General features: G+C 40.5%; 1 pseudogene; it reads right to left on the bottom strand.

The window, feature by feature from the left end:
- Window positions 1-1,819: 1,819 nt before the first annotated feature.
- LOC138284142 (translationally-controlled tumor protein homolog pseudogene) lies at window positions 1,820-2,508 on the bottom strand (annotated as a pseudogene).
- Window positions 2,509-8,678: the final 6,170 nt, after the last annotated feature.

The following is an 8,678-nucleotide window of genomic DNA, read 5'->3' as shown; positions in this document are numbered from 1 at the left end:
AAGAGACTGGCACACATTTTGTAGGTACTAGTGAATGTAGACATGTACTTTTTGTTTAAGAGTGTTTGAAGTTTCATGTTGAATGGACAAGACCCAGCCATACCAGATGTTTATTCCATATGTGGAAAGAACGCCTATTAAAAATTGCAGAAAGGCTGATATGGTCCATGTCACCTGGGAGTAGTTTTTCCACAGATTTATCATGCGTAATATTTTAATGATACATTATTGAGTGATAAATCCAACTCCAGAGCTAAAAGAGGAGCTAGTGCTTCAGAGATTGTAGGAGATATTTTTGGTGCCATAATTCCATCAATAGGTCTAATCTTGAATGACATCAAGATCAGAAAGTTATCAACAACAGAACATAAGCTGTCTATAGACACCACAGGTTCCAAATTATTAATGGATACAGAAATGGTTGCTATGAGATTAATAGTTTTGCGGAATTGTCTTATGTTACACATACTCTTTACCGAAGAAGACAGAGTTTGCAAAATGTTATATGCACAACAATGCTTAACATATATACCTGACAATAGTAAGGGGATAAGAAAGTACGTTGCAAACATGACTGACTTGAAACAGGACCTGAACAGATTGACAGCAACAGGTGCATGGGAAGCTATAGGCAATGGTTTTTAATTTGTTGGAAGGTGGTTTGGAAGCTTAGGCAGAGGTATTGTGGGTACCATTTTGAGACCTCTATTGAACATGATATTGTGTGCCTTAGTTGCAGTTAGATTTTACAAGTTATACAAGGGCTGAAGGAGAAGAGAGCCAAGAGCAGATAGAAAAAGAGGAGATTCAAATGGAGAAGAGGAGAAGCTTGTATTGTAGTAGCATCTAGCAGTTAGAGGATTTCAGAACATCTTACCTGAAATAAACCTCTGAAATGTTGAGATATCTAATTGAAAATGATAGTGGGAGTATTTTGTGATAGCAATTTCACATCAAAGGTGGGACTAATGTTGTCTGAATTTTAGTAGAGTCTCTCAGGTCACAAAAGCCATCCGAATGTGACAATTTCTGTTTTATATTACTTACAACATTAGTGATTTGAATGTAAAAGCTGCACTGCCACGCAATATAAATGTGCACTCATTTATATTATAGAGTTCGTTCGACTCAGGTGCTACTTGCATTAAATCACGTTATTAGGATTAAATTGATATTATAAACTAATTTAGAATCTAGGCTACAGGATATATTGAAATAATTTTGAATTTGATTAATGAATCAAATATGTGTGCAAAAGATGAAGGAAATGCACTTATTTCTCATATGTAATGAAATGCAGTAACAACCCTTTTCTGTTTACAATGAAGTGTATTACACATAATAATGAAGTTTTAATAATATTGAATTCATAAGTTTGCATATTAAAGGGTGTTTATCAAAATGTATTAATTGAATGTATTATTGTCATTTTCTTGGGTTTGCCCAAGTAAGGCCTGTTAGGAGTTGTATTTTGTGACTGTGCAGAAAATGCTGATTCATTACCTAAGGTGAGTTTTCTTTCAGATTTCATTTCCATGAAAAGACTAGATTTTGGTAATAGGTTCTATTGTTTAGATATAGAGAGAATGGTAAAATTGAAGATGCTTTATTTGGGGTTCGAAACAGTTTGTCAAGTCATTCTTTACGTTCCTCTAGATGAATGCCTTCAAACGAATGCAATCTTGTAAATGAAGATTAACACCAAGTCAACACTACTAGTGTAAATAGCTGAAAACGTTCAGGGATCCATTTGCGCGAGGCTTATGAACCTTAGAAAAAGGACTGAGGTATTAACCAGAAGAGATGCAATGCATTTTATTTCACCAACCTAATGACTTGGTTAAAACAAGGCCTCCACTCGAGAGTCGGGGTGAAAAGATGAACAAAGATGAAGGCAATACCAGTCTAGTTACACACAACTCAATCCTTGTGTGGATGAAAAAACAGCAGCCTGTTGTGATAAATCCAGTGTGCTTAAAGTAGGTATTAGCATTTCTCAATCTCTAAGCCGTCCTTAAAGAAAATCATATATGGCGTCACTCTATCTTCACGGTAATCCAGCAATCCAACCATGCCCTCTGGGTAAATTTTTTCTCTGGTGTAGAATTGATAATTTTTGAAGTTAGTGAGTATAGCTTTAACTTTCTCAGCAGCTCCAGTCATGAATGATTTCACCCTGTCAGGTTTGGTCTCTTCAAGTTTGTCCTTTATTGCTTTCATATAAGCTTTAATATACTGTTTGTAGGATTCCTTGGTAAAGCTGGTCTCCTAAAGACGATGGTTCAATACTATATCAACACCGATGATTGTTGTTGGGTCCGACCCCTCAACCTCTGTGCACACTGCCGATGCGTTCCCACCAATAAGTGCATCGTCAATACCACCTTCTGTTCTGGTTACAACCTTCCCCTCCACCTCAATACAGATACCGTTACAAGTTTCCTTTATTTTGTAGATGTCGGAAAACAACTCATCGCTGGTGAGGAGGTCCTTGTAGATGATCATGGTTGTGGGGTAGAAGGGACGTCTCAGGGTACGGACGGGGTAAGCGCGCACACAGAGACTAGCGCGACAGACGGCGGACAGGAAAAAAGCTATAGAGAGAGAATGTATCTAATCATCCTTAAGAGCATAAGATAATGGAACATGGAGCGGCATTGTATACAATTGTTTCAAACTTGCATTGCATAAAACACGGAAGGAAGAATTTCCCATGACACACTTGGGTAAAGATGTGGATGTTGCAGACTGGAGTTTTGTGATCAATTTCTATTGGATGATGCCCCTTCAACATAATGTGTACTGTTTCTCAGAGTGAATGAAATTGTTTTAGGAACTTTAATTTATGACTGCTTAGTTGGACTTTGAGCAGTTCTTCAGATTCGTGATGCTTGCAAATGCCCAGATGCCCTCTAATCAGACCTTTCCTGATGAAGAATCCTGTATACTGAGTCCCTTGGAGAGGTATCTCCCTCTCTGCTTGGCCCATTGAAATGTCCCTTTGAGACATAGAAACCTTTACCAATCCCCATCAGAAGGCTCTTGATCAAGCTTCTGACATGCTGACGCTTTCCCTTTTTATCTATTTTGTTGTTCACCTTAGCTAGTTGCTGCAGTTCAAGACTATCTTTTTCCAAATTATTTTAGCCCTTTGTGTGCATTTTGTTTTTTGCCCGCATGTGTTCCCAACACACATGTATTTCTCTGATTGGTTAGCTGTAGGGTTTTCCCTATTATGTATCTTTGTAATTTGGTTTTGTGAATTGTCTACCTGACTTTGAGCTTGAGTTTGTAATGAATCGCGTAACTTTTTTTTTCAACTGGAGTTTTCCTTCCATGGTGTTTGAACAAATTGGACTTGAATTGAAAATCTGTTAGTGGTTTTCCCACACTACTTACTGGGGCCAAAGATCCAATCACCTCGAAGAGCATTGAATCCGGGGAAGGATTAAAATGCAACAACAGTTCTGAGCCTTCCTAATGTCAGAGAGACTGATTGACATATAATGCAAAAAGGGCAGCAGAAGGACAGACGGCCACCTTTGAGTGCCACATTATTTGGACTGTTAACTTCAAGTTGCCACATCCGCTAATTGTTCCATATTTTGTCCAAACATTTAGGATCACATGTAACATAATCAACTAGTTTAATCCAGCTAGTAACTAATGGGAGGGAGATCTTCAGAAAACTATCTATAACAAATTTCACTTCTTGCCAGCAGGATCAGCTATGACAACATCCTTTGCTGGAGCTTAGTCAACAATATGCTGATGGATGGATCAGTCCCCATTAAGATCAAAATAGGACTTAGCTTAATTTTGAGTCCTCAAATTTTACTTAGGGTCTTACTTATAGCTACCCAGCAGACAATAAGACTGGGGCTAATTACATCTCTTACATTTCGGTATTTCTTTTGCAAACTTGGCCACTATTTGAGGTGTCCAATATATTTTGTGGAGAGTGAAGAAATGGTTCATTTTTACGGGAGCAGCGATTACTGTAGAATTAGGTAAACTTAGAGGTACTTGCCATAAGTCTTCTCTCCCTGTCTCCACCAAGTCTTCTCCCCACATTCAATATGGTTCAATCAGATGCTTTTCTCCTGCTCTGATGATCTCATAATACCAGAAGGCAACTTCTTTCTTTTCTCTAAATTTGTTTGTCAGTATATCATGTACTCCCCACACTCATTATAAGACCAGTTTTGAGATGACCACCATGACCTGAACTGAAGATGTTTAAATCTTGACAGCTTTCATTTTCTTGCTGCAAGGACAGACTTCCACTGGAAAATACTAATTTCATTCTTAAGGTTGCCACAGGTGTTGAAATCTGTTTGTCTAAGGGGTGACTAAGCTTGTCCATTAAACCTTCAGGGTTCCCAAGAGAGTCCTGTATTGGCTCTAATTATTTGCACAAATCAATATCAAAATCCTCCTAAGATGATGCCACTGTTTAGAGCCATTTGTAACACCTTGGGCCAGATGTAGTAAGCGTTTTGTATGGCGCAAACTGTGAAAATCACAGTTTGCGCCATGCAAAACACGCATCGCGATGCACATTCCCATTTTGCGAGTCGGTACCGACTCGCAAAATGGGAATGCGACTCACAATAGGAAGGGGTGTCCCCTTCATATTTGCGACTCGCACCGCAATTCGCAGTTACCATCAGTGTCACACTGGTGGTAACCCATTCACAAAAGCCCCACCCCAAATAAATGAGGCCAAAGTTGTTCTACCCACCAGTGGGCAAATAGGGCAATTACCCCCAATCCACACCTGGGAGGGGGCAGAAAGTCTACTATATGCCAGGGAATTAAAAAAAAATTGTGAGGTGGTGGCTACCAACCAGTGTGGAGCTGGTTATGCTCCCACCCCAACTGGAGGGGATAACAGTCTTTCAGCTCTTCCCTGCACACTAATACATTTTATCCTACGGAAAGCAAGAGGACATTTGATTATGTTGGGTTTTGGTTTTACATTTGGGCCATGAGAGCTTGGCTAACTCTCAAAATCGTCCCACTTGGAATGGTGAGGGCTGCACTTTTTGGACTTTGGGACGCTGCCATGTAGAAAAATCCACAAGACCTAGACACATCTAAAAACTAAACATCTTGGTTAGTCCAGCGCGGTGTGCTTCACATGCACCTTGTACCATTTCCTTACCCACAATGCCCTGCAAACCTCAAACTTTAATAGAAATCACAATTTTTTTCCCCATTTTTGTGATGGAACCTTCCAGAATCTGCAGGAATCCACAAAATTCCTACCATCCAGCATTGTCTAATCTATACCAATAAAAATTCTGCCCCACTTGTAAGCCTTTTTTCCAACTGCCCTTTTGGACCCGCTTTGGTTCCCCCTCAGTTTCGGATGTTTTTGTCTCTTCCCTGTCACAGGCACTTGGCCCACCTACACAAGTGAGGTTTCATTTTTATCAAAAGACTGAGGGGAACGTTGGGTGGTAGGAAATATGTCCCGGTGCAGGGATCCCACACAGAACTGTGGGAGAAATGCAATTTTTTTAGCTAAATTTGAGATTTGCTGAGGATTCTGTGTAAGAAAACACTGGGGGATCCACACCAGTCACACCTCCCTGGACTCCCTCAGGTGTCTAGTTTTCAGAAATATCTGGGTTTGGAAGGTTTCTCTCTATGGCTGCTGAGCCCAGGACCAAAAACGCAGGTGCCCCCTCCCGCAAAAACAGGTAGTTTTGTATTTGATAATTTCAATGTGTCCAGATAGTGTTTTGGGGCATTTCTTTTGGCGGGCACTTGGTCTACCCACACAAGTGAGGTACCATTATTATCGGGAGACTTGGGGGAAGGCTGGATGGAAGGAAGTTTGTAGCTCCTTTTAGATTCCAGAATTTTCTGTCACCAAAATGTGGGGGGAAAGTGTTTTTTTGGCCACATTTGGAGGTTTGCAAAGGATTGTGGGTAACAGAATCTGGTGAGAGCCCCACAAGTCACCTCATCCTCGATTCCCCTTGATGTCTAGTTTTAAAAAATGCACAGGTTTGGTAGGTTTCCCTAGGTGCCGGCTGAGCTGGAGGCCAAAATCCACATCTAGGGACTCGTCAGATTTCAATGTAAAAATGTGAATTGTCTGTGTTGTGTTTCCTGTTGCAAGCATTAGTCCTACCCACGCAAGTGAGGTACCATCTTTGTCAGGAGACTTGGGGGAACACAGAATAGCAAAACAAGTGTTATTGCCCCTTGTCTTTCTCCACATTTTATCCTTCCAAATGTAAGACAGTGTGTAAAAAAGGTGTCTATTTGACAAATGCCCTTAAATTTACATGCTAGTATGGGCACCCCGGAATTCAGCGATGTGCAAATAACCACTGCTTCTCAACACCTTATCTTGTCCCCATTTTGGAAATACAAAGGTTTTCTTGGTAACTATTCTTCACTCTGTAGATTTCAGCAAATGAATTGCTTTATACCGGGTATAGAATGAAAACCCATTGCAAGGTGCAGCTCATTTATTGGCTCTGCGTACATAGGGTTCTTGATGAACCTACAAGCCCTATATATCCCGCAACCAGAAGAGTCCAGCAGACATAACCGTATATTGCTTTAAAAAATCTGACACCCCAGGAAAAAGTTACAGAGTAAAACGTGGAGAAAAATGTCTGTTTCTTTACCTCAATTTCAATATTTTTTTATTTCAGCTGTTATTTTCTGTAGGAAACCCTTGTAGGATCTACACAAATTACTCCTTGCTGAATTCAGAATTTTGTCTACTTTTCAGAAATGTTTAGCTTTCTGGGATCCAGCATTGGTTTCACACCTATTTCTGTCATTAACTGGAAGGAGGCTGAAAGCCCAAAAATAGTGAAAATGGGATATGTCCCCGTAAAATGCCGAAATTGTGTTGAAAAAATGGGTTTTATGATTAAAGTCTGCCTGTTCCTAAAAGCTGGGAAGAAAGTGATTTTAGCACCAGAAACCCCTTGTTGATGCTATTTTCGGGGAAAAAAACACAAGCCTTCTTCTGCATCCTTTATTTCCCATTTGTTTGAAAATAATTACATTTTCTCTGTATTTTGGCTAATTTCTTGGTCTCCTTCAGGGGGACCCACAAAGTCTGGGTACCTTTAGAATCCCTAGGATGTTGAATGAAAAGAACACAAATTTGGCATGCGTAGCTTATGTAGACAAAAAGTTATGAGGGCCTAAGCATGAACTTGGCACCTGAGGGGGAAAAGGCCTGGCAGCGAAGGGGTTAAGAGTATAGGGCCAGATGTAGCAAAAATCCAATTTGCAACTCGCAAATTGGTATGCAGAACAGTGTCTCAGACACCGTCTGCGAGTCGATATGGGGTCGCAAAGACCCACCTCATTAATATTAATGAGGTGGGTCGCAAATTGCGGCCCCATAGCGACTATGGGCACTCGCAAACATGGAGGCCTGCTGTAGTCAGCAGACCTCCATGTTCGTGACTGCTTTTAAATAAAGCATTTTTTTTTTTTTTTGTGTAGCCCGTTTTCCTTAAAGGAAAATGAGCTGCACTTAAAAAAAAATCTGAAACCTTTAGTTTCGGTATTTTTTCAGGGCAGGTAGTGGTCCTTTGGACCACTACCTGCCCTGAAAAAATAATTTGTGGTCCATTCACAAAGGGGAAGGGGTCCCATGGGGACCCCTTCCAATTTGCGAGTGGGTTACCATCCACTTCAAGTGGATGGTAACTGCGACACCATTTGCGACCGCATATGCGGTCGCAAATGGTATTGCATACCACTGCGAATCGCAAATAGGAAGGGAACACCCCTTCCTATTTGCGATTCGGAAATGCATTTTGCGAGTCGGTCCCGACTCGCAAAATGCATTTCTGCATAGGAAACATGCATTTGCGAGTCGCAAACGGCAAATTTTGCCGTTTGCGAGTCACAATGTGTTTCCTACATCTGGCCCATAGTGTTTAAAAGGAATGCCAGTTGTGGCAAATCATCATCTTGATCAAATTAGTCTGCCCATAAATACTTTAAAGAAGACTTTCCCATTTCCTCCAAAGGACCTATATTTCACTACAGACCTTGTTCAAGTTACTTTCTTGGTAGATGTTGCAGACTGTGTGACACCAAGACTCTCAGGTACCTGATCTGTCTCTTTTTCCTCTGGGTTCCTTGAATACCCTCTTCATTTGCCAATAACATGACCTCTGTTTTTTCAATATTGATTTGATACCTCTGAAATTCTCCCAAGTGCTTTGGTGTGTGCTTCAAGCATCAGAATTGGGTATGCTGGGTTGGCTGTATAAAAGATAATGTCATGCTCATGAAGTGCAGTCTTTACAGCCAAACCCAAAGTCACAAAAGGGAAAATAAAGTGATCTGACCAAATAAATTAAGCAAACACTTCAATGGAGAGATCAAACAATAGTGAGGAAGAGGGCATCCCTGTTGGGTCCCTGTGGAAATATAGAATGATGTAGTTCTGGCTTCTCCAACTGGTAGCTCGTGACCTATTAGAGGCTTTTAAGCTACTTTTAAGTAGCTATCCTGTGTACAGTCCAGCTTAATAAATTAGAAGCTTGGCTGAATAAATATATACATACTAAAATTAAAGTGTGTATTTGATAGGAAAATGTGTGCATTTCAAAACTCATGAACTGGGTGTTTAGGGAGACTTATTACTGATAACTTGGTGCCAGGGCATTTCAGCTATGGAT

The sequence above is a fragment of the Pleurodeles waltl genome, chromosome 1_1 (genome assembly GCF_031143425.1).
Source record: "Pleurodeles waltl isolate 20211129_DDA chromosome 1_1, aPleWal1.hap1.20221129, whole genome shotgun sequence".
NCBI classification, from domain to species: Eukaryota; Metazoa; Chordata; class Amphibia; order Caudata; family Salamandridae; genus Pleurodeles; species Pleurodeles waltl.
The sequence above is the reverse complement of the archived record's forward strand: the minus strand, read 5'-3'. Positions and strand labels throughout refer to the sequence as shown.